Source organism: Pituophis catenifer, unplaced genomic scaffold (genome assembly GCF_029215685.1).
Source record: "Pituophis catenifer annectens isolate HBS135680 unplaced genomic scaffold, rPitCat1.0.hap2 SCAF_8, whole genome shotgun sequence".
NCBI classification, from domain to species: domain Eukaryota; kingdom Metazoa; phylum Chordata; class Lepidosauria; order Squamata; family Colubridae; genus Pituophis; species Pituophis catenifer.
The window spans coordinates 61,847,403-61,874,996 of NW_027256888.1; positions in this window are offsets into that span (position 1 = coordinate 61,847,403).

The following is a 27,594-nucleotide window of genomic DNA, read 5'->3' on the forward strand; positions in this document are numbered from 1 at the left end:
CCTGCTGTGAAATCAGACTGAGGTGTCACATGTCAGGCATTTCTTGGTTCATTTCCATGTGGAATAAAGTAGATTATATTACATTTTGTCTTGTTTTTCTTTAAATTCATTTTAAAAGCATTGCGATTAACTTTTTAAACAAACATTTATTAATATGTCGGAATAAGGATATTTTAAAACTTTTCTCCTCCTGCTATTCTCAAAACCTTATTTGCATCTAAACATTGCAAAAGAAGAACATTTTATCTTTTCAAGATAGCTTGGTTAATTAAACAAAATTAATTTTCACATGCGGTTTTTAAAATAAGACTTGGGTTATCTACCAGTTCCTTATATATCTGCTTCACTTGTTTTTGTTTATCAGTGCTTAGGGCTGAGGTCTTTTGGTGAAGATTGAACATTGAACCCAGAGCCACTTTTGTGTACCTGGGAGTCTGGGCAATTCTACCCCTGCCTTAGGCATGAAGCTTCCTGTCAATCCTAGGAAGAAGGCCAAAGGAAGCAATTTCTGACAAGTGTTGCCAAGAAAACTGCATAGACTTGAATGTGTTAATTGCCAGGATTCGAGACTAGCTTGAAGACACACAAACAAACTCACACCATCTCAGTTAAACATCACCAAAATCTACAGTATGAATAGAATATAGATTTGCATAAACACTTAATATATGTTACTAGCTGGACGCCCGTGCTTTACTATGAAACTATGTGATTGGGTGTGATAAATTGACACTTAAAGCCTGAAACTTAATGTAGAATGTGTAACTCCGTAGCATCAGAGCGTGTTAATATAAGGCAACCGGCAGTTGGAAGAGTGGGGGAGGGGAGTAGAATGTCCTATCCCACAGGCCGGATGAGTCACGCGCTGGCCATGCCTGGTTTAGCGAAGAGGTAGCATCAGGGCATCTTAATATAAGGCAACTGGCAGTTGGGACAGAGTTCCTTTCAGGTGGGGAGGGGGAGTAGAACATCTAACTCCTTAGCATCAGAGCGTGTGAATATAATACTGTATATGAAATACTAATGATCTGATGGTCATTTCAAAAAATGCTTTCTTAGCAAGCACCTAGAAGCCAAGAGGAACATATGTGCCAAATTTCAACTTTGCAGGCTTTATCGTTCTGGATATTTCGTGATGAGTGAGTGGTATTTGGCTTATATGTATATAGATTAATCTAGATGCAAATGTCAAAAACAGGACTATATACATTTGAGATGTTTATGACAAAGGAGATCTGGTAGACATAGTTGTTATGGTTTAGATAGAAACTACTAACACATGTCTTCAAGGTTTATCTTTTCCCCTTCTGAATTTTTCTTCTATATTTGGACAGAACCACAATTTCAGTACAGATAGTCCTTGACTTATGACTGTTCGTTTAGCAATGGTCAAAATTTCAAAACAACCTTGGAAAGAGTGCTTTACAGCACCTAAAGCACTTTGTTGTGGCCTGTCAGCTGCTGGCCCCTCCAACAGCTGAATCAGAGGAGGAGGTGGTGGTGTGGGAGTCAGGGACAGCATGAAGGCAACCTGAGAGCTCCGAGAGGGAAGAGGGAATGGAGTTGTCAGAGAGAGAGAGAGAGAGAGAGAGAGAGAGAGAGAGAGAGAGGGAGGGAGGGAGGGAGGGAGAGGGAGAGAGGGGGGGGCAGAGCCTGGGCAATCTGTCAGCTCTCAGATGGAGAGTCAACAGCCCCCAGGTCTGGAGGTGGCTGATGAGGAAGAGGAGGAACATCTGGGTCCAGTGCCTGATGCGCGGATGCACAGAAGGCAAAGGAGAGGAGAGCAGTGGAAATTTGTGGGCCAATCCTTGGGAAGGAAGAGCCACCGCTGCTAGCAAAGCCCCACCCTAGCTCTGGGGATAAAAGGCAGGGAGCAGAGAGGAATAGATGTGGCAGACAGCTATTCATCTTCCAGCAGGCCAGACCTGTTAGCCTGCGTTGAGAGAAACTTTTTGCGGGGGCTGCTGGCGCTCCTAATCAAGGAATCTTTGAGTTAATCTTCAGAGAGTTTGTCGTGTTTGAGGAGCTGGGTCAGAATACACTTCTAGATGTCTTTAAACTATACACTACCACCCTGCAGTCACATGATCAAAATCTAGGTGCTTGGCAACCTGTTGGCACTCACAACTAGTTGCCAAGCACCCTGCAATGACATGATTGCCTTTTGCAAACTTCTCTGCTGGCTTCCCAGAAAATGAATATGGTAGTCAGCAGGGAAGATTGCAAGCTGCTGCCTCTTGCCAAGACGATTCCCTCTCATAATAATAATAATAATAACTTTATTGTCATTATACGTGTATACACAGTATACCCATACAACAAAATTCACTTAACAGCCAGAGACCAGGTCCAACACACATAACAATCCCCAAACACATTCCCACCCACCACAAATTCCCCACCCTTAAACCACCCAAACATCCACACAACAGACCAACCTTTAGTTCATTGTTGAGTGCAATTATAGCTCTGGAATAAAAACTATTCAGAAGACATGTGGTCTTAGTTTTAATTGTTCTGTATCTTCTGCCAGAAGGAAACAGCCCAAAAAGATTGTAAGCAGGATGGGAAGTCTCTGAAAATATTATGCAACTTCATGTCTGACTGAAAGAGCTGCCTGCCAAGGGGAGCTGAATGCCTTTGGTGGGGTGCAGAATCAGAATTCAATTCCTGAAGATTTGAGCTCCATTCCTGCACCTTGTTGAAGGAGTTCCCTTCTGTGCATGGAGGGGAATCTGAACTCCTTTAAAGGGGTACAGAAATAGAACTCAAATCTAAAGAGCAGCCCTCAGAGACAATAGGAAGCCAAAATCCAAACAGAGACTGGAGAGGCAGCGTATTAAGGAAAGGAGTGCAGGGTACTTCAGGGGGATGGGGGAGGCCCTGGTGGGCCTGGTGCAGACCACATATGAGTGACTCTCCCCTGAAAATCCTGCTTAGATTTTGGCAGGGAAGATTTTCAGATCCTGAGTGGCATTTCCTATGGCCTCCCCCATCATTCCTCATGCATCTCCTTGATCCTTACATCAAGTTCCATCTGCTTAATGACCCACAAGATTGGGAGTGCTGGGATTGGAATCATTGAGTGAAGCAATCACATGGGCAGTCACATGACCTGTTGCATGGCAATCACATGACTGCTTCACTCAATAACTGAGAGTTCAATCCCAATCATAAATCGAGAACTATCTGAACAGGGAATTTACTAATAAAAGATTGCCCTTTATGACAGGGGTCCCAGGCCACAGCCCATTGGGAACCAGGCCGCACAAATGGCAGGTGGATGCATATGAAACAATCTTTCCTCCCCCCCGCCCACGACCACTGTTCTACGAAATGTTCTATATCAGGGGTCTCCAACCTTAGCCACTTTTAAGACTTGTGTACTTCAACTCCCAGAATTCTGGGAGTTGAAGTCCACAAGTCTTAAAATGACCAAGGTTGAATACCCCTGTTCTATATGGTCATTACTCAATTATTGCACGGATCTGACGCCCCCACTCCCATCTATGCCCCTCTTCCATTTAACAAGGAAATGTAATAAAATTAATTTCCTCAGCATTTATTTAGTAATTTTCTGTTTCTGGGAAGATGTGACACTCCAACCTTGCCTTCCCACCATTACCTCTAACAATATGATTTAAGCTTCCATCTGAAAATAATTGTGTTAATTCCAGAGAAACTTATTGGCTGGCTTCCATAGCATCACTAATGAAACCATTCTTCCCCCATTGCTTTTGTTACTTATTAAACATTAAAAGCAACTTAGGGAATAATTGTTCCCTGCAATAAAATTCGAGTGACATCAACAATAGATTAATGGATACCAAAAAGAATATTTCCCCAACCATGTAGTGAATACAGGTAGTCTTCGGCTTACAACCACAATTGAGCCCAAAATTTCTGTTGTTAAGTGAGACATTTGTTAAGTGAGTTTTGCCCCATTTTACAACCTTTCTTGCCACAGTTGTTAAGTGAATCACTGCAGTTGTTAAATTAGTAATCCAGTTGTTAAGTGAATCACTGCAGTTGTTAAATTAGTAATCCAGTTGTTAAGTGAATCCCTGCAGTTGTTAAATTAGTAATCCAGTTGTTAAGTGAATCTGGCTTCCTCATTGGCTTTGCTGGTCAGAAGGTTGCAAAAGGTGATCCCATAACCTCGGGACATTGCAAACCATCATAAATATGAATCTGATGCCAAGCTTCTGAATTTTGATCACATGACCATGGGGATGCTGCAAAGATTGTAACTGTGCTGTTATAACTTTGAATGGTCATTAAACAACCTGTTGTAAATCGAGGATTACCTGTAGTATAATATGCTATGTTGTTCATATAAGTAAGACAATACCTTCAAGCACAAACAGGATTTTACTTCCCCCCCCCCCCACTTCTCTGGAAAAGTCCCAAGTTTACATAATCAGTAAAAATGTCAGTGCAGCTAAGGTCCCCAGAAACCCTAGTAACATATAAATTAAGCTACTGAAGCTTGAATGAAATCCAAATAGCAGATGTATTCTCCCTGCTGATCATACAGTGGGGCATAAATCTAGATCAAGTTGCTCAACCTTTTCTCACAAGTCAGAAGACCGTAGTCTAAATTTTGGAATCAGTTACTCAAACTCAACTTTTCAAAAGAATTATTTTAGACAATTAGAATGTGATTAACAGTAAACAAATGTATTAACTATTAAAGAAAAGTCATGTTCTATTTAATATTTATTTATTTATCTATCTATTGGTTCAATTTATATGCCGCCCTTCTCCGGAGACTCAGGGCAGCTTACAATGCGTTAAGCAATAGCCTTCATACTTTTGTATATACCTGCTTAGTAGGGCTTTCGCCCCCCCACCCGCCAAAGCGGTGTTCTTTTTTATACAAAGTCAGCTTATTGCCCCCACAAACTGGGTCCTCATTTTACCTACCTCAGAAGGATAGAAGGCTGAGTCAACCTTGACCCTGGTGAGATTTGAACTTGCAGTAATTGCAGGCAGCTGGTGCTATTTAACAGAACTTTAGTCTGTTGCACCACCAAGGCTCTTTTTCAGCTAATTCTGCCTCCATTTTGAGCATCTTATATTAGCATTTACCTAAACGTCAATGCCTAAAGCTTTATCCAATAGATTTCTAATAACTTGGTATGAGTGTAATTGTATAGCCTACATCCATGATGGCGAACCTATGGCACGTGTGCCAGAGGTGGCATGCAGGGCCCTCTCTGTGGGCACACACACTGTCGTCAACTGCTCTTCTGATTTCTGGCGCATATGTTGGTCTTTGCACGTGCTGGAGCACCGGAAACCCTTCTGCCACTCTGGCATGTGCGCGCACATGCACGTGTCCTGGTTTGGGCACCCAGTGCTGAAAAGGTTTGCCATCATTGGCCTACATGAAAGCTACCTTAGCTTTGGCCATACTTAGTTGAATAATCAGAATATTCTGGTTAATACTTGATTGGGGACCATGGCTGTTGGCTGGATGGGAAAAGTAAGAAAAACACGACAATGGCAAAACCAAGCCTATTTTATTGTCAAGAAAATTACAAAGACATAATCACTAGGATAGTGGTGAAATGCAAAATTTGTTACTACCGGTTCTGTGGGCGTGGCTTGGGGGGTACTATGACTGAGTGGGCGTGGCCAACTTTTTTTTTTTTTTTACTTTTAAAACCATTTTTTCTATAACCTCTTCGGCTGAAGAGGTTGTAAAAAAAATGCTTTTATTTTATTTTATTTATTTATTTTATTTTAAATTTCTATACCGCCCTTCTCCCTGAGGACTCAGGGCGGTGTACAGCCAAAATTAAAAAACATGCAGTACAAATATTAGAAACAGTTAAAAACAAATATATAAATTTGGCCCAATTAAAACTCACTACCAATTAAAACATTTAAAATTTCTTCTTAAGCCAGCCTGGCTTGCTTAAAAAAATGGCCTCTGACGATCCCAGCTGACTTGCCTGATTGGCAGAGGCTTTCTTTCTTTTTTTTTTTAAAGCCTCTGACAATCCCAGCTGACTTGCCTGATCAGCAGAAGCTTTTTTTTTTTAAAAAAAGCCCGTGATGATCCCAGCTGACTTGCCTGATCGGCAGAGGCTTTCTTTTTTTTTTTAAAGCCTCTGACAATCCCAGCTGACTTGCCTGATCAGCAGAAGCTTTTTTTTTTTAAAAAAAGCCCGTGATGATCCCAGCTGACTTGCCTGATCGGCAGAGGCTTTCTTTTTTTTTTTAAAGCCTCTGACAATCCCAGCTGACTTGCCTGATCGGCAGAAGCTTTTTTTTAAAAAAAAAGCCCGTGATGATCCCAGCTGACTTGCCTGATCGGCAGAGGCTTTCTTTTTTTTTTTTAAAGCCTCTGACAATCCCAGCTGACTTGCCTGATTGGCAGAAGCTTCTTTTTTTTTTAAAGCCTCTGATGATCCCAGCTGAGCCATGCGATCATCAGAGGCTTTTTTTTTAACTTTTAAAAGCATTTTTTTCAGCCAAAGAGGTTGTAGAAAAAATGCTTTTAATTTTTTTTAAAAAAAAGCCTCTGATGATTGCGCGGCTCAGCTGGGCAATGCGGGGGAGGCAGGGATTTTTGCTACCGGTTCTCCGAACCACTCGCCTCCATCGCTACCGGATTGGGCGATCCAGTCCGAACTGGGAGCATTTCACCCCTTCACTAGGAATTGAATTTGAGTTGAGGGCATGAAACACAGACAGTAACAGAAGAATAAATCTCATTGGATGCAATAAGAATTATTGAAGTGCGCTATGAAGCTTGCAGGTGCCTACAGAACTGAAACAACTGATTTGCGGGGGGGGTTGTTTTTTTTAAAAATATGGCATTTGAAAAAGCAGGTCTATAGATGCCTTTATGCATTGTTCAACCTAAGAGGGCTCAAGGCTGACTCAGCCCTTCCATCCTTCCAAGGTCAGTAAAATGGGGAAGCAGATTGTTTGGGGAAATATGCAGATATTGCTCACATTGTAAACCACCCAGAAAGTGTGGTAAAACACTATGGGTGGTATATAAGCCTAAATGATATTGCTAATGCTATTGTTGCTCTGTGTTATTCTTCTTTATAAAAGACACGTGAGAGATAAAAGATTTAATTTGCATCAGCGCTTCCTCCAAAAATATTTTCCTTTATACTACTGCATTCCGACAGGATTTGGCAAAGCATACCCTGCTCTGTTTCACCCTGTTATAATAGAGTTACAAATCTATCAAAATACCATGCGTCACTCTTGTGGGAGGAAAAGAAAATAAATTCCCACTTCATCAGATATTTGTGAAATATTCCTAATAAGATCATAGGTTAATCCTCACAGCGCTTTCAGAATGTAGCAGTTATCCTTTTTTTTTTTCTTAATGGCTCAAGTTGATTTTTATTGCACTATAGAGAGTTGGAGCCGTGTGCCTGCCGTATTCACCTTGTTCGCCACAGAGTGCTTATCGGCTCCAACTAAGCAACAATAAGCCAATGCATGCTTAGTTCCACACCTGGAATTGGTGGATACAAATGTGATTAGTTTGATTTATTTTGGCACTGCTAAAAATTAACATGAAGTGAGAGGGGGAAAAAGGAGCCTATGGAAGTTGAAAGTTGTATGAATTGTATGAATTGTTACCTATCAGAACTGTGAAGGTTGTTGAGAGTGTGGTTGTGCGATAGCTACCCCAGTACCTGGATGAAGCGTCGTATCTAGATCCGTTCCAGTCGGGCTTCAGGCGGGGGCACAGCACAGAAACGGCATTGGTCGCGTTGGTGGATGATCTCTGGAGGGCTCGGGACAGGGGTTGCTCCTCTGTCCTAGTCCTATTAGATCTCTCAGCGGCTTTTGATACCATCGACCATGGTATCATGCTGCGGCGGTTAAGAGGGTTAGGAATAGGGGGCACCGTTCTGCGGTGGTTCTCCTCCTTCCTCTCTGACCGCTCGCAGTTCGTGTTGGCAGGGGGGCAGAGGTCGACCTCGAGGCATCTCGCATGGGGAGTGCCACAAGGGTCGGTCCTCTCGCCCCTTCTGTTCAACATTTATGTGAAGCCACTGGGTGAGATCATCCGTGGTTTTGGGGTGAAGTGTCATCTGTACGCTGATGATACTCAGCTGTACATTTCCACCCCAGACCACCCCAACGATGCCCTTGCTGTGATGTCTCGCTGCCTGGAGGCCGTGCGGGTCTGGATGGGGAGGAACAGGCTCAGACTCAACCCGTCCAAGACCGAGTGGCTGTGGCTGCCGGCGTCCCGATATAGTCAGCAGGTGCCATCGCTGACTATTGGGGGTGAATCTTTGCCCCCCACAGAGAGGGCTCGCAATCTGGGTGTCCTCCTGGATGCACGGCTGTCTTTAGAAGAGCATATGACGGCCGTGGCCAGGGGGGCCTTTTATCAGGTTCGCCTGATCCGCCAGTTGCAGCCCTTTCTGGACCGGGACGCCTTGCGCACAGTCACTCATGCCCTTGTCACCTCCCGGCTGGACTATTGTAATGCTCTCTACATGGGGCTCCCCTTGAAGAGCACTCGGAGGCTCCAACTGGTCCAGAATGCGGCCGCGCGGGTGGTTATGGGCGCAACCCGTTGTGCCCGTGTGACACCCCTCCTGCGCGAGCTGCACTGGCTCCCAGTGGTCTTCCGGGTGCGATTCAAGGTGTTGGTTACCACCTTTAAAGCGCTCCATGGCTTGGGACCCGGGTACCTTCGAGACCGTCTTCTGCCACCAATAGCCTCCCACCGACCAGTCCGCTCCCACAGAGAGGGTCTCCTCAGGGTGCCATCAGCCAAGTTATGTCGGCTGGCGACACCAAGGGGGAGGGCCTTCTCTGTGGGAGCCCCAGCCCTGTGGAATGAACTGCCCCCGGAAATACGCAAGATCTCCGACCTCCGGGTGTTTCGTTGCGCATTGAAGACCCTGTTGTTCCGCCAGGCCGGGCTATCGACTTAATAATTTTAAATTGGGGTATTTTAAATTTTTGGGGTTTTAAATCGGCCAAATTTATTTAATTATTTTAATTTTTAATTATTGTTGTGTCTTGTGTTTTTAAATTGGCTGTACACCGCCCTGAGTCCTTCGGGAGAAGGGCAGTATAGAAATAAAATTATTATTATTATTATTATTATTTATCTGCCTTGCCACCAAGTTTTGATTTTTGGGGCTGCTATTGTAATATCCACATTAACCAGGGGTGAAATGCTCCCGGTTTGGACCGGATCACCCAATCCGGTAGCGATGGTGGCGGATGGTTCGGAGAACCAGTAGCAAAAATCCCTGTGCCCCCCCCTCCCCACATGAGCAGATGAGCCGCACAATCATCAGAGGCTTCTTTTTTTTAACTTTTAAAAGCATTTTTTTCTACCTCTTCCAATGAAAAAATGCTTTTATAAGTTAAAAAAAAAAGCCTCTGATGATCGCGCAGCTCAGCTGGGATCATCAGAAGCTTTTCAAAGCATTTTTTTTCTGCAACCTCTTGGCCAAAGAGGTAGTAAAAAAATGCTTTGAAAAATCTCTGATGATCCCAGCTGAGTTGCCTGATCGTCAGAGAGGCATTTTTTAAAAAGCCTCTCTGATGATCAAGCAACTCAGCTGGGATCGTCAGAGAGGCTTTTTAAAAACTGCCTCTCTGTTGATCAGGCAACTCAGCTGGGATCGTCAGAGAGGCATTTTTTAAAACTGCCTCTCTGTTGATCAGGCAACTCAGCTGGGATCATCAGAAGCTTTTCAAAGCATTTTTTTCTGTAATCTCTTGGCCAAAGAGGTAGTAAAAAATGCTTTGAAAAGTCTCTGATGATCCCAGCTGAGTTCCCTGATCGTCAGAGAGGCATTTTTTTAAAAGTCTCTCTGATGATCAAGCAACTCAGCTGGGATCGTCAGAGAGGCTTTTTAAAAAATGCCTCTCTGTCGATCAGGCAACTCAGCTGGGATCGTCAGAGAGGCATTTTTTAAAAATGCCTCTCTGTCGATCAGGCAACTCAGCTGGGATCGTCAGAGAGGCGTTTTTTAAAAAAGCCTCTCTGACGATCCCAGCTGAGTTGCCTGATCATCAGAGAGGCTTTTCAAAGCATTAGAAAAAATGCTTTGAAAAGTTAAAAAAAAAAAGTTGGCCACACCCAGCCAGTCACATTACCCCACACACACACCAAGCCACGCCCACAGAACCGGTAGTAACAAATTTTACATTTCACCCCTGACATGAACCATGACTAACAGGAGACACAGATACGATGTGTCCAAATAGAACAGTGCTGTTGTCTACTATTCTAAGATGTAATGTATAGTGCTGATTGTAAAAGATTTAAGTATCACTGACAGCACCATTTACATGAATCTCCTTGTCTTATTGAGTTGTAAGACTCAAAGCATTTTTTTCTGTGTGTGTGTCAGGTGCCATTATCATTCTTCTTGCGCTGCTTCTAAATAGACAGGAAGGTTCTTCCATCTAAGAAAAAACTAGTGCCACTGTATGAGGTTACCCACCCTTCCTCCATACTACAGAGGTAATCTATGGATTGAGCTATGGATTGAGAGGTGGTCATGGCCAGCTATTTGAATGCTTTCAAAAATGAACTAAACAATTGCATGGTGGACTAGTTCAGGGGTCTCCAACTTTGGCCACTTTAAGACCTGTGGACTTCAACTCCCAGAATTCCTCAGCCAGCAAAGGTTTTCTGTTTATCTGTTGCTGAATCATAGGCAACATGCTTTAAATACCGACCGGGAAGCAACACAGAAGGAGGGTATCATCCTCCTTTCCACACTTGCAAGTTCCTCAACTGTATCTGATCAGATACATTTGCTGGATTACATGAACCATGGTACTGGTTGAGGAGGGGGTGGGGCAGGGGTGAAATGCTCTCGGTTTGGACCGGATTGCCCAATCCGGTAGCAATGGCGGCGGGTGGTTCAGAGAACCGGTAGCAAACATCCCTGCCCCCCCTCCATGCCCAGCTGAGCCGCGATCATCAGAGGCTTTTTAAAAAAAAATTTAAAAGCATTTTTTCTACAACTTCTTCTGCCAAAAAAATGCTTTTAAAAGTAAAAAAAATAGCCTCTGATGATCGCGCAGCTCAGCTGGGATTGTCAGAGGCTTTTAAAAGCATTTTTTCTACAACCTCTTCGGCCAAAGAGGTTGTAGAAAAAATGCTTTTAAAAGCCTCTGACGATCCCAGCTGAGTTGCCTGATTGTCAGAGGCTTTAAAAGCATTTTTTTACAACCTCTTTGGCTGAAGAGGTTGTAGAAAAAATGGTTTTAAAAATAATAATAAAAAAAAGTTGGCCACGCCCACGCAGTCACATACCCCCCCCACCAAGCCACACCCACAGAACTGGTAACAAATTTTACATTTCACCAGTGGGGTGGGGGGTGGGGGTTATTGGTTTTTAAAATCATGTACATGTTTATTACGAAGCCATAATACTTACAATGGAGCCTCATGACCATAATGTAAGATCAGGTAATGCAGGTAAATTACTGGTATCGTATTTTACCAATAACAGTTTAAGGCCAACATTAATAGCAATAACATGCTAAGTAGAGGTAGCCCTCAACTTACAACTATTTCTTTAGCAACCATTCACTATTACAACAATATTGAAAAAAGTGACTTAAGACCAGTCCTCACAGTTATAATTGTTGCAGCATCCCCATAGTCACATGATCAAAATTTGGATGTTTTTTTTTTTTAAATTTGATTTATATGCCGCCCTTCTCCGGAGACTCAGGGCGGCTTACAATGCATTAAGCAATAGCCTTCATACTTTTGTATATTTATACAAAATCAGCTTATTGCCCCCACAAACTGGGTCCTCATTTCACCTACCTTAGAAAGGATGGAAGGCTGAGTCAACCTTGAGCCTGGTAAGATTCGAACCTGCCGTAATTGCAGGCAGCTGTGTTAATAACAGGGTGCATTAAACCACTGTACTACCAAGGCTCTTTGTTTGATAACCGACATGGATTTATGATGGTTGCAGCATCCCAGGGTCATGTGATTGTCATTTGCAACTTTCTCAACTGGCTGGCAAAGTCAAAGGGGGAGGGTGATTCAGTTACCAAACTCATGATTCATTTTACAGCTGGAATGATTTGTTTATCAATCATGGCAAAAGAAAGTCATAACACTGGGAATGATTCATTTATAACTGCTTTACTTAGCAAGAGAAATTGTGATTGTAGTTGTAGGGCGAGGACTACTTGCATGGTACTGTTGCTTCCTCTTCATTTACCTAGTACAGGGGTCTGCAACCTTAAGCACTCAAAGAGCCATTTGGACCCGTTTCCCACAGAAAAGAAAACACTGGGAGCAGGGGTGGGTTCTAAATTTTTTCACTACCGGTTCTGTGGACATGGCTTATTTTGTGGGTGTGGTTTGATGGTCATGTGACATACAATTCTTTAGGATTTAGCAGAGTTACTGGTCTACCAGGCTTTTAACTGCTTGCAGAGCCATAACAGTCTACCCATTTGTTTTTGGAGCGCACTGGTCTACCACCACACTGCCTTTTACCACTAATCAGCTGTAGGGCGGCCCTTTGAAGCGCCGCAGCAAGAGTTTAAACAGTTTTTTTCCTTCTAGCCGATCAGCTGGGACTCGGGAGGTAGCGAATAGATTGGGGGCGGGGCCAGGCAGAGGTGGTATTTACCGGTTCTCTGAACTATTCAAAATTTCCACTACCGGTTCGCAAGAACCGGGAAGAACTGGTAGCAACCCACCACTGACCGGGAGCAACAAAACCTGGGGGGTGTAGCCAACTTGATGTCACTCACTTCCACCAGTCACATGACCCCCCTCCTAGCCACGCCTACCCAGCCAGTAGGGCAGAGAACCAGTTGTTAAAAAACACTGGGAACCACAAAACCCTTTTGACATATCTCTCTCTCCCCCTCCCTCCCCCCTCTATCTCTGTATCTCTCTATGTCTCTCTCTCTCTGTATCCCTCTATCTCTGCCCTGGCTGCTTTTCCATCCCCTGCCGTCACCCTTACCTTCTCAGGCCAGGCAACGAGTGACTGGGAGGGGAAGCGAGGGGTGGGGCCAGCCAGTGGTGGGATTACCTGACAGGGTGCCACAGCAGAGGGCCCAAAGAGCCACATGTGGCTCCGGAACCACAGGTTGCTGACCCCTGACCTAGTAGAAAACAAGGAAGAACATCCTTTATCTAGTGGGAGAAGACAAGACTGTCCTTATTTTGTTCTTTCTTTCAATCAAAAGTAAGGAACTTCAGATTTTGGAATGGGTAGAAAGTGTCAATAGCTCCCATTGTGCTTGGCGAAGGTATTTCAATCAAAATAGAAGGACTCTGAGCAGTGCCTTCAGTAAAACCATCGTCTGTAGTACGTTCTGTTTGTACAAGTAGAGATATTAAACAGTGTCTAGATTGAGCCAAGAGGAAGGAAGATTAAAAATGAAGCAGATGATAACACATCAGGGAAATCTAGTGGTTGGGAAGGGGAATTGTAAAGTCTATAATTCTCACATGCCAGCAGAAGAGGGCTCTCGTGGGCTTTTTATGCCGCCAAGAAGAGATTTTACTCTTTATTTCCCATGGCAACATTTCCATGGCATAAATCAAACACAAATGAATAACCTTTGATTTATCATTCCTAATAGAGAGCTACATCATATTGATATGTCATCGCATTTCAGCACTGGCTATTATGATGCCAATCATCATGTAATTTTCCTTTATTTTGTAATTGGCAATGGAGATGTTCAGTCCTATTCAGTCCAATTAGACTTCCTTGTTATTTTCATGGTATCTGAGGGCAGACCTGCTACTACCGTTTCTAGCACTTTCTAATCATAGTCATTTCCTTAAGAGACTTTGAAAGGTCACCTTGGTTACAGCAAGGTGAGAAAAATAACAAAGGACACAAATAGTATAGCACATGGCAACGTCTAAATATCTAGAGATATACGTATGTACATGCTACACACTCTTGCATTTGAATCGCAAGATAATATCTTCCAACACTGTTGTGAAGGGCAAGGGGAATAACAGCTGCATAGGAAAGCTGTTATCCTATCACTCTCTTCCTGCCAGATCGATTTTCAGCACTGACAAAAGAAGTGTGTGGGTTTTTTTTTTTTTTTAAATCTCCATATAATGCACAGATCGGAATATGCTTGCTTGGTACATGCAAACATGCTTAGCTAAGATTCAGCACCTGCATTTGCATAACATGTGAAATCTGAATAGTTTTAACTTGGGTTAGTTTCTATGGTTTCACACAATGAATTGTTCAGACTCAGAATATCTGAGTGTTGAGTATTGGAGTGTGAGTATTGGACTGAATGCTATAATACAAAATTATCCACTACAATGTCCTATCTGTCAATAACTACTTCAGCTTCAACTGCAATAATACATGGGCACATAATAGATACAAACTCAAGGTAAACCGCCCCAAACTCGATTGCAGAAAATACGACTTCAGCAACAGAGTGGTCAATGCCTGGAATCAGGGGTGGATTCGAAATTTTTTTACTACTGGTTCTGTGGGCGTGGCTTATTTTGTGGGCATGGCTTGGTCATGTGACAATTATTTAGGATTTAGCAGAGGTACTGGTCTACCAGGCTTTTAACTGCTTGCAGAGCTGTACCGATCTACCCATTTATTTTTGCAGGCACTGATCTACTCATGTATTTTTGCAGGCACCGGTCTACTCATTTGTTTTCTTTTAACACTGATCAGCTGTAGGGCGGCCCTTTGAAGCCCCGTGGCAAGAGTTTAAACAGTTTTTTTTCCCTCTAGCCATCAGGTGGGACTCAGGAGGCAACAATAAATTGGGGGTGGGGCCAAATAAAAGGTAAGAATAACGCGGGGGGTGGGGGGGCGGGGGAGTGGGGGGACAGAACCAGTTCGGTGATGTCATATCGTCACTGCTACCGGCTCGGCGGAACCGGGAGGAACCCACCACTGCCTGGAATGCACTACCTGACTCTGTTGTTACATCCTCAAACCCTCATAACTTTAACCTTAGATTGTCTACTGTTGACCTCACCCCATTCTTAAGAGGTTGTAAGGGGTGTGCATAAGTGCATCAGGGTGCCTTCCGTCTCTGTCCTACTGTCCCCATTTATTCATACCCATTTCCTGTGTTCATATCCATGTTTATACTTGTTCCTGTTATCTCGTACATGTTTGACTAAATACATAAATCAATCAATCAATCAATCAATCAATCAGTCAGTCAATCAATCCTGGTATATGAACATGGCCATGGAGAACTAAAGTCAATTGCTCTGACTTTTACCAATTGTGACCCCCTCTCCCCACTGAATATATTTCCTAAAGGTGCATCCTATGTAAAACTGAGGAGGAAATGGTTAAAGGATAAATAAAAGTTTTTGGATTAAAGTGTAAAACTCAGCCGGGCATCCTTGTGAACAATAGAGTTCAAGACAATTTCATCTGAGCATTTTCAAGTTATGAAATGATCTTTCCCACACTGAGTGTAAGGCATAGTTTCTTTATTCTTTTGAGAACAAGCTACAATCAATGATGTTGTCTCCTTTGGAAACAAAAGGCACATATATTACCTGGGTTCGGGAATCCACACTGGCTGCATGCATGCAACACACTGAAGCTCAAACAAGCTCACCACATTTAGTCTATCATGCTATGTAAATTCACCTGCACACTTTGTTTTAGTTCAGCATTGCATACAAATGGAATAAAAGAAAAAAAACAGAGTTAATGTCTAAGTCTAATCATGATTTGTTTTAATATAGTGTGGGGTTTTTGAATATACAGTGGTGGTCGGATTCCTGCATAACATATTTAAAATAAACAATAGTCAAAACAAACGAAAACCTCATTAGGGCTTTGCAGAATGTACAACCTTAGCCACTGATTTAGTTGTCCTGCTTTCCTAATGTATCCTCTGAATCTCTAGCTCTGTCTGGGACTGTCCTGGGGATTCTCCACGGTCTGGAGAACATATTTATATGTTTACATATGGATATAATTTTTGAAGGTATAGTTTTCGAGACCTAATTTGGTACAATGGACTAGAAACCAGGAGACCATGTGCCATTGTCCTCCCTTCCATAGGGAAACCAGCTAGGTGATTTTGGACCAGTCACTCTCAGTCCAACCCACTTTACAAGGTATTGGTAGTCCTCAACAGGGGTGGGCTGCTGGGGGTTCACAGGGGTTCAGGAGAACCTCTAGCTAAGATTCTGTGCAATTTGGAGAACCCCCAAATCCCACTCTTGGCTGGCCCTGCCCCACCCTGCCCACCCCTCCCCTCCCCCCAGGAGACCCCATGTGGCCCATTTTGGATGCAGGTAAGTGCAGGGCGCATGCGGAGGCTTGGGGAGGGCGAAAAACAGGCCTACCAGAAGGTCTGGAAGGTCGGAAACAGGCCCGTTTCTGGCCTCCAGAGGGCCTCCGGAGCCTGGGAAGGCTGTTTTCGCCCTCCCAGAGGCTCAAGAAAAGCCTCTGGAGCCTGGGGAGAGCAGAAACGCCCACCCCCCCGCCATGGTGCAGGAAGCCAACTAGGCCACACCCACCATGGCCACACTCACCCAGCAACCGGGCAGAGAACCCCTTGCTAAAATTTTTGAAGCCCACCCCTGGTCCTCGATTTGCAACCATTCATTTAGTGACTGTTTGAAGTTACAACAGCACTGAAAAAAGTAACTTGTGACCATTTCTCACACTTAGGACAATTACATCATTCCCATGGTCACGTGATCAAAATTTGGATGCTTGGCAACTGGTTCATATTCATGATGGGTGCAATGGCCTGGAATCATGTGATCCCCTTTTGTGATCTTCTGACAAGCAAAGTCAGTGCAGAAGCCAGTTTCGCTTAACAACGGTGTTACTAGCTTAACCACAATGATTCACTTAACAACAGTGACAAGAAAAGGCATAAAATGGAGCAAAACTCACTTAACAACTGTGTTGCTTAGCATCAGAAATTTTGAGCTCAGTTGTGGTCATAAATTGAGGACTACCTGTAGTTGTGGTGAGAAAAATGGGAGGAAGGGTCATTATGTACTTCTCTCGGGTTGCAAAAACTAAAATTGGGATATAAATTCAATAGATTAAATATACTTTATCTACCATCTCCATAATCCTTCGAAAGCCTTCCCAGCTTGGGGTCATTATGATGTTGGAATAGAGTTTATGATGGTCATTGAAATTTAAACATATTTGAGGAGAGTGCTAGGCTGTGGGATTGTCTTTAACTAATGCTTGCAGGCAAATCCTTTTTTATTTAAAAAATTGCAAAGAATAAACACTCATCTCTTTCACCGTGCTTCTTACTCCCACCTTACTACCACAAAAGTCTGGGAAATTCTGGGATGTGCTTCTCCCAAAAGAGTCGTTTTCCTTCAATGATATGCAAGAGTAATATAAAATCTCCATGGCCAGATTAGGTCCCAATTCAAGATGCAAATGCTTGAAAATATCAATTCTTAAGACGTGAAACCATTTGCCTAGAGCTGGACTGCCAGCATTCCCTATGCTTGAATGGAGATGAGAACAACCTGGAATAAACCCAAGAGAAAATCTCTGAAGGCCAATTTCATGCCCTGCCTACCCAGGAAACATGCAGCAAGCAAGCAATAAACTGAGAAAGCACATGTGCAAAGCAACCCTTAATGTGGTATCTCAGAGAATGAATGGCCTGAGTTCTGTGCTGAAACACAATAGCCCAACACTACAGGAGAGATGGGGCAACATTGCTCCCCAGGGTATAGAATCATAGGGCTGGAAAGGACCTCAAGAGGTCTTCTAGTCCAACCCCTGCTTAAGGCAGGAGTCTTATACCCTCCAAGTCAAATGGTTGTCCAATCTATTTTTGAAAACCTCTACAATCCCAGGAGGTAAGGTCTTCCATTGATTAATTGCACTGATTGTCAAAAAAAGTATGATCAGATATTGATAAATCCACCCTCAGAGTCTGAATCATAGCTGCAGGGTTCAGCCAGACTCTGTGGTCATCCCATCACAGCTCTTCTTCATAGCTACATATCAGTGGTGGGTTCCTCCCGGTTCCGAGCCGGTAGCAGTGACGATATAATGTCACCGAACCAGTTCTGGCCCCCCCGCACCCCCACCCCGCCCCCCCCACCCTCTATTCTTACCTTTTATTTGGCCCCACCCCCAATCTATTGCTGCCTCCTGAGTCCCAGCTGATGGCTAGAGGGACTTCAAAGGGCTGCCCTAGAGCTGATCAGTGTTAAAAGAAAACAAATGAGTAGATCAGTGCCTGCAAAAATAAATGGGTAGACCAGTGCCTGCAAAAATAAATGGGTAGACCAGTGCCTGCAAAAATACATGCGTAGATCAGTGCCTGCAAAAATAAATGGGTAGACCAGTGCCTACAAAAATACATGAGTAGATCAGTGCCTGCAAAAACTCTGCAAGCAGTTAAAAACCTGGTAGACCAGTACCTCTGCTAAATCCTAAATAGTTGTCACATCCTAAATAGTTGTCACAATAGTTCCCTGCCACGCTTGGTGGGCGTGGCAGGGAAAGGATACTGTAAAATCTCCATTCCCTCCCCACCCCAGGGATATTGCAAAATCCCCATTTCCTCCCGATCAGCTGGGACTCGGGAGGCAGATAATAGATGGGGACTGGGCCAGCCAGAGGTGGTATTTACCGGTTCTCCAGAATCCGTCAGAACCTGCTGAATACCACCTCTGATGTGACTGCTGGATGTTACAAATGCACCCAAAATGCAGTCACATGACTTCAGGTGGGGGCAACTGGAATTTCAGAATTGGGTCCTAAGCGTCTTTTTGGGGGATCTATCTAATTTTGAACGATTGCTAAGGGACTGATTGTAAATTGAGAATTGCCCATATTGGGCATGCTGTAATTTGGATTTGCTATAATCCAAAATATTATAAATCAACTTCATGATCTATAATCCAAAAACTGCAGACATGAGCTTTCTGATTTGAGGAACAATGCACTTATTCCTTGATTAATGGCAATAATTTTACTTCAAATTTAAACAGAAGCTTAGCATTTTCAAAATAGAACACAAGCCTTGTACAATAGAATATTAGCTACATTTGTACAGTGCATTTAGTTTGCTTTTTAAATTAATTTATCTTCTAGATTTGCACTTTATGCTGAGCCATTAATGACTAATTTGGGTTTGCCTATAAAAAGCTCAGTAACAGTTTCACAAATGCAGCAATTAGGTTGGTAATTAATCTGGTCAAACCTGTTGTGTGAACACAGCCATGATGTTGGAATGGGTGTGGGTGTGAAAATCAACAGCGAAAGTCATTTTTTTCACAAGTAGTTGCAACATCTTAGCGTACCCTCCACCCCACATCACTCTGGGAACATAAAGCTTGTCTTCATTAATTATTTTGGCAGAGTGATGCATAAACGCCTTATAACTGCTTATCTCATTGAGTATCTCATTATTGAATAATGAATGAATAATTCAATAATGGGATGGTTCAATAATCTCATTGGAGGAAGCATGACCCAACTTTGCTCCAAACTAATGAGTAGAGGGGTTCCCTGTTTCATAGTTCAGCTCTCAAAGTTCTTTACCACCCCCACCCCCATTAAACCCTGGCTAGAAACCAGCTCTTTTGAGGTAGCTAGTATGAGGGGACGAAGTGGCTCAGTGGCTAAGACGCTGAGCTTGTCGATCGAAAGGTCGGCAGTTCAGAATAGAATAGAATAGAATTCTTTATTGGACACACAAGGAATTTCTCTTAGTGCATATGCTCTCGGTGTACATAAAAGAAAAAATACATTCGTCAAGAATCATAAGGTACAACACTTAATGATAGTCATAGGGAACAAATAAGCAATCAAATCATATTAGGAAACAGTCAATATAAATCGTAAGGATACTAGCAAGAAGGTTACAGTCATACAGTCGTAAGTGGGAGATGGGTGATAGGAACGATAAGATTAATAGTAATGCAGACTATTCAGTGGTTTGAATCCCTAGTACTGCATAACTCCCGTTACTTGTCCCAGTTTCTGCCAACCTAGCAGTTTGAAAGCACGTAAAAAATGTAAGTAGAAAAATAGGGACCACCTTTGGTGGGAAGGGATCAGCGTTCTGTGTACCTTTGGTGTTTAGTTATGCCGGCCACATGACCACGGAGAACTCTTCGGATAGCGCTGGCTCTTCGGCTTTGAAACGGAGATGAACACCGCGCCCTAGAGTCGGGAACAACTAGCACTTATGTGCAAGGGGAACTTTTACCTTTACTTTTAGTATGGATACACAAAATACAATAAAAAGAATGAGAGTGACTAGTTTAGGCAAAGATGCTTTTTTCCTGATTCTATTTCTCATATTAAAAAGGTAACTATAATTTCACTTGTCTTTATTCCACTTGGAGAATCTGGATAAGTATATTATGTCCCATGATTCCTTGTCTGAATAGAGTGTTTTTTTTTTCCACAGCAAAAAAAAAAAAAAATGCTTTGTAGAACCGAGTACAACAAGAGCATTGATGGCCACTTGCTTTGAGGGCTCACAAAGGACAGAGAGAATTGATGAAGGAGGAACCCACCCAAGCAGGAACAGCTGGAGAGAAAGAGCAGCAGAGAGGCCATTGTTCCCTTTTGCAGCGAGTTTTCCAGAAGCATCTTGTTGACCGTTTTAAGAGCAACAACCTGGATTTGACTAAAGAGCTCTTGTTATGCACTTTTTGGTCAAAGGAAGCCTTTCAGACTCTGGGGGGGGGAGAGGAATTGAGACAATTGCCCCCCCCCAACCCCGCCCATGGCAATCAAAGCAAGGTTCGGTATTTGAAATGACCCAAATTGATCGATATTTTTCACTGTCAGCCATAAATCATTGAAAAAAATGTTTTTTTTTGTTTGTTTTTTTTTGGACAGCTGTTAGGAAGATTATGAAAGTCTTCTTCCGTAGAATAATCTGCCTGTTTGCGTGCCATTCTTAACGACTTAAGAAACCCGGGCGGAATTCCTCATCTGGGCTATTTTGATCTTCGAGCCTTTTTATAATTTCTCTCTCCTTCTGGACTCCTGGCAAGGCTGCAACGCGGGATCATTCTCAGCCGTCTAAACTGGCAGAGTCGCCGACAGCCAACCAGCCAGCGAGCACGGCCGCCACCTCCTGGACCGCCGCGTCCAAGGGCTGCTCTTTTTCTCCCACCCAGCCCTTCCCCTCCCCTGCTCCGTCTGCGCCCGTCCTCCGAAAGGCTTCATTGTCTCTCTAGCAAGCGATCCCCGCCCCGCCGCGCGTTGAAAGCGGGCATGAACGAACCATCCCCAACCACGCTGGGGCTACGTGTCTTTCCGGTCCAATCTCCTGCGGCGAGGAAACAAGATGGATGCGTGAATAAAAGTTCAATCAAAGGCATCGCCGGAGAGGCTGCGCGTCGGCTGGAGTTGGGAACGAGCACGCGAAAAGGGGGGAGGGACGGGGAAGGGGGGAGGGGGAGAGAGAGAGAGAGAGAGAGCAGCCTCGAACGGGGAGAGATTCGCCTGCTGGCACGTCAATAATGTTATAAAAAGCTCCGATTTTCCGCACTGCATCTAAGCTGACGCCATTGCTACAGGGCGATCGCTTTACGTCGTCGGTTTGAAGGCGAGATTTGGTCTCTAATCTCTTACCCTTCTCCTTGCTTCGCGAGTGCCGTTTGGAAATTGCCGAGCGCTCGGGAAACGCGTGAGAAAGATAAACGTTAACCCTTGGTGGCAACTGGAGGAATCGCCTTAAGAAGTGTGGGGCTCCCACATGAGCTCAGAATTGTTTAGTTTTGCGCCATGCCTGATGCTTCTCCTTAAAGAACCGGACATTTCGGAATTGGCACCTGCAGTATAAATTAGCATGTGCAGATTGTGGGTATATTTATGTCCTTTCCTGCAGCATCCCACTCCCAATTAAGTTTAATTAACACAAAGAGAAATTTGAGTTTATTTACTCCAACTGCAGGAACTGGGTATGTCTAGTTTAATGAAGAGAAGGCCTAGGGGAGACATAATAGCAGTGTTCCAATATCTCAGGGGCTGCCACAAAGAAGAGGGAGTCAAACTATTCTCCAAGGCACCTGAGGGTAGGACAAGAAGCAATGGGTGGAAACTAATCAAGGAGAGAAGCAACTTAGAACTAAGGAGAAATTTCCTGACAGTTAGAACAATGAATCAGTGGAACAACTTGCCTCCAGAAGTTGTGAATTCTCCAATGCTGGAAGCTTTTAAGAAGATTTTGGATAACCATTTGTGTTAAGTGGTGTAGGGTTTCCTGCCTAAGCAGGGGGTTGGACTAGAAGACCTCCAAGGTCCCTTCCAACTCTGTTATTCTATTCCACTCCACTGTAAATTAATCAAGTAATGTCTTTTTAAAGACATGCTACTGGTCTTTCTTTGCTTCAATCCTTTCTCAGAAGGTGTGTTAAATGTACAAATGTGTCCATATCAAAGTCCACACAATAAAAAAAACCCTAATCATAAAACATAGAAGTTTGGAAATTGTGCATAATCTAGAGAAAGAAGATAAAAGAGAAATCCATCGTTCTTGATTATGACATTAGAAGCTATTGTGTTGCAATGAAGAGTAATAGTAGGTAATTCAGGAGAGAAAATAGGTATATATGTAACCTGTTGAGTTCAATAACAGAAAAGGTACAGCATCTTTTTCCCAGTCCTGGTGTCAAGATATGTCAATTTCACTTCTCATAATTCCCCAACCAACTTGGCCATTGCAGTCAATTTTGGAAGACTGTGCCTTTGGTAGGTATTTATGTTGGGAAAGCTAGTGGAGAAAGTTAGGGAATATAAAGGTTATCAGTGGTCAGTAACATTGTTAAGTTTAAATTCCAGCTAAAGGTTAAAGAATGGTAGTGACTCATTGCTCAGTGACTCTGGGCAGTTGTGGTCTTTAGCAGGGCAATTATCAGTTTCCTTCCACCTGCAACTTGTGTTCAGTTGAAGATCATCAGTCATAACATCTGTACCATTCAATATCAGACGTTTTGTTGTGCTACTCTTAAGTTTGGTGGGCAAGTTGGTACCGTAATTGCATTATTGTAATTTGTTTAGGATTCATCTATTAAGTACACCCAGCCACTGGGGTTATTTCAGTTAATTATGGTTTAATTTGTCATAATCCCACATGTTTTGTGAATAAAAAGTATATCTTTTGTCGGAGGATGATAAATAGGAAGAAGCTATCCCTACATTTTCGTGACTTCCATTGCTCTGCTTAGCTACTCCCTACACATACTGAATACTTAATCATTTTCAATACATTTGGATCCATCTATATAACATGAAAACTCTTTTATCTGTTTGTAACCTTCAATTGGGTGAAATGGTGCATCATAAGGCAACATTTATTTTGAATCAAGGCATCTCAAATGGGCTAGCTTAGAGAATGTGTCCAAAATCTGGGACCTATTACTCCCATGGGGTTGAAATTTAGCAATGCCATGGCCTCTGTGGTGCTGCTACATTGAGCCATGTTTACATGATAATGTTAATACCACTTTATAATGCCTTGGTAAGGCCACACTTGGAATATTGCATTCAGTTTTGGTTGCCAGAATGTAAAAAAGATGTTGAGACTCTAGAAAGAGTGCAGAGAAGAGCAACAAAGATGATTAGGGGACTGGAGGCTAAAACACATGAAGAACAGTTGCAGGAACTGGGTATGTCTAGTTTAATGAAAAGAAGGACTAAGGGAGACATGATAGCAATATCTCAGGGGCTGCCACAAAGAAGAGGGAGTCAAGCTATTCTCCAAAGCACCTGAGGGCAGGACAAGAAGCAATGGGTGGAAACTAATCAAGGAGAAAAGCAACTTAGAACTAAGGAGAAATTTCCTGACAGTTAGAACAATTAATCAGTGGAACAACTTGCCTGCAGAAGTTGTGAATGCTCCAACACTGGAAATTTTTAAGAAGATGTTGGATAATCATTTGTCTGAAGTGGTGTAAGGTTTCCTGTCCGGGCAGGGGGTTGGACTAGAAGACCTCCAAGGTCCCTTCCAACTCTGTTATTCTAACAGTGATGATCATCATTTCCAATGCTTGGTGCCAGCTTTCCACAAGGAAAATCAGTGGAGAAGCTAGCAGGAAGTCAGAATCAGTCGCTCCAGTTCCCACTGATTTTGTCTGTCAATGATCATTCTTTTTCTCTGTCTAGGTAAGAAACTATCTCTGAAATGACCCAATGGGTCACAATTGTTTCCAGTCCCAATCTAGCACAAAACTCTCATTGACAGAACTGGAGAATGATAACTTTATATACTGGTGCGTTTTCAACCCCAATGAATTAAGTTCTCTTCATACCACTGCCTTCTGCAACTTGAAGAATTAGGTAAGGTAAATTAGGAACAAAATTGCATCTTTTGTTGGTGAGGGAAAAACCTCATTTCATAGCAAACAGGCATCTCAGCTAGGATTGGGCTCCCTCTACTGCCACATTGAAACCGCATATTCATCTTCCTTTCAGATATATTTTAAAATGTATATTCTGAATTCGGACAGCATGCATACCAAATACTTTTGTGTACTTTAATTTTGTGCCCAATTTTCTCCTGGATGGATGGAGGATTTTTCCTCTGCCTTTTGCTGCCATTTGGGTCCCACCTCCTAATTTCTCGTCTCTTCAATAAAATTGTGAGAAAGTTTTTTCCTCCTGGTGGGATTTGACAGGGAGTGCTGCCCTGGTAGCAAGACGTGAATCAAATAAGAAATCACTTTCTTTTATTCAGCCCAGCAGTTGGAAAGGTTGGCATGCTGTGATTAGCGCTTTGTTTAGGAGTGCTAGAGTAATGGGGCTTGCAGTCCTGTCACAGGAACAATCACCAAGATGAGGAAGTTCACAGATAGACATTTATGTTAATACCTCTGAGACATTGGTGGGTGGCAAAGGGGAAACCGAGCTTCATATTGCCATTCTTTGCCTATCAGGCTCATCTTTTGTGAACGCGTTTCCTATTCTCCATTTTCCTACCACAGCAGAAGTCAAAGCCATTAGTCTCCCCATCTCTCTGCACGGAAAGTTGGTCATTTGAATTTATGACTATTATTAAAGCAAGATCTCTGCCAGAAATATTAGTTGTAGTTTCTCCCTAGGAAGAGAATAATACAATATAGAACAAAACACTCATAAAACTTGCAGCAAACCCTGACATGGATTTGTCCCACTTAAATATTACATGTTCCACCAAAGAGTGGGCAGCATGCCCAATTACACAGAAAGACGGGTATGTAGCTTGGTTACATGTGTCCTTTCCTTCCCTTCCCTTCCCTTCCCTTCCCTTCCCTTCCCTTCCCTTCCCTTCCCTTCCCTTCCCTTCCCTCCTGGATCAGCAGGGCAGTGACACAAAAATGAGACATTAATCAGTTAATGAGCAAATACCAAAATAAATACCAAAATTATTCATTCTCTGAACTAAAGTAATTGGATATTTATACTGTTTTTATTTATTTATTTATTTATTTATTTATTTATTTATTTATTTATTTATTTAAAATAGGCACCCTTTTGACTCAAATTTTGCAGGTATAAGCATTATGGCTCTTGTTTGCACAACATGCTTAAGTGCAGAAGTCTCCAGCCTTACCAGCTTTGCAGGACTGGCGGGGTAGAGGGGATGGTTCAGTGTGAGTGTATGCCTGCGGCTTGCACAAATGGAGCTGCATGCACTTGTCCCCCACTGCGTGCGCAAATGGAGCTGCGTGCTTGCCCACCACTTCCATGACCCGGTTCTGAATGGACCACAGCCTGGTAGGGGGCCATGGCCCTGGGATTGGGACCCTTGCTTAAATGAATCAAGAGGAAGGTCAATGTGTTGTATGGATGCCAAAATTCAGCCAGTTATCTCATCAGATATCCCAAGGAGATATTAGTCTCAATAGTTATTTACGGGACTGCCTGCTGCCGCAAACAGCCTCCCACCGGCCGGTACGCTCTCACAGAGAGGGACTCCTCCAGGTGCCGTCGGCCAAACAATGTCGGCTGGCGGCCCCCAGGGGGAGAGCCTTCTCTGTGGGAGCACCTACTATCTGGAACAAGCTCCCCCTGGAGATATGGAGGATCCCGGATCTACACACCTTCCGCCACGCTCTTAAGACCTTTTTATTTCACCAGGCTGGTCTGGCCTAACCTTTCCCATTCTTTTTTAATGTAAATTTTAATTTGTTCTTAACCTGGGGTTTTAAATTTGTCTTGGGCTAAATTGATTTAATTTGATTTTACTTCTGCTCTTAATTTTTGTATTCTATGTGTTTTATTCTGTGCCTGTTCACCGCCCTGAGTACTTCGGGAGTAGGGTGGTATACAAATAAATAAAATGAAATGAAAATGAAAATGAAATAGCACTTGTGAATGCTATTGAGACTCTAGAGCTGCTCCCCTAAAGTTCCTTAACGCTACCAGAACTATCAACCCTATTAAAACCCAGAGAGAGAGAGAGAGAGAGAGAGAGAGAGAGAGAGAGAGAGAGAGGGAGGGAGGGAGGGAGGGAGAGAGAGAGAGAGAGGGAGAGGGAGAGAGAGAGAGTGTTTTATTTTGTAAACCTTTAAATAGATTCAACAGACAAAACACAATTTGACAGGTCTCTGTCCTCCTGTAATCTTCCATTGCCCTTTACAATGTATTCTGCCCTTCTGTAGCTCTTCATAATTAATTTTTAGGATGCTGAATAGCTTAACATCATCTGCAGATCTAGCCAGGTCATTGCTTATCCTTAAATCAAGATAATTTTGAATAAATTAAAAAGCACTGATCCCAAAACGGATCCACTTGTGCGGAACCATCCCCTCTCCCCCCACCACACACACACAAGTCCTCAAATCTGGAAAGATTTGAAGACCGCTGCACGTAAGCATGCCAAGCAAACAAGAACCATTTTGTAGTTTATACCTACAAAAATCCTGTATTTTTCAAAACTTTTAAAATCAAATTTACGTATCTTTTTAAGAGAATGGAAATCCGCCCAATAAATTCAGTAAAACTTTGCTAATTCCAATGGTCTTAACCTTTTTAATATACAATTTAAACAAGATCTCAAAGAGTGATTAAGGTATGAGGCTCAATTGAACTTAATGTTGGCAAAGATTAAAAGGCCTTGGTGAGTGTGCTGTTGGTGTAATCCAAACTCCCAGCTGCTCCATTCATAAGCCAATTATAAAAACAGCAGTTTCTGCAGTCACAAGGAGTGACTGTCCAGAGGTACATGGATGATCTCAACTATCCATTGCTTCAAAGAGATTACAGCAGCTCAGATGCAGCATCCAGTGGTGATTCCCCTTGCAAAAGCTGTCTTGCTCTCCAGTGAAAGCCAGCAAGATGTCACTTTGCCATGACGCTCACAGAAAATCAGATTTATGTTATTAAAGTTGGTCACACAGTCAGATGTTTAGATTGGATTTGGCATTTTTGTCCACCTACTGAGTTCTTCCCAAGGAGCTGGAATAGGCAAATATTGTTTAATAAAATAAATTGTCGTGAAAGGTTTCCAGATATCCTCGTGTGCTATATGAACTTTTATTTTATCAGTGTCAAAAGGTGAAATCATAAAGTTGTGGTTTATAGGAATTGGGCTTTCCTAACAGTGGTGGTGAGGACTCTTGCATCAGTGGCTTTGCAAACAGGGCTATTAAAAATGTTAGACTACATC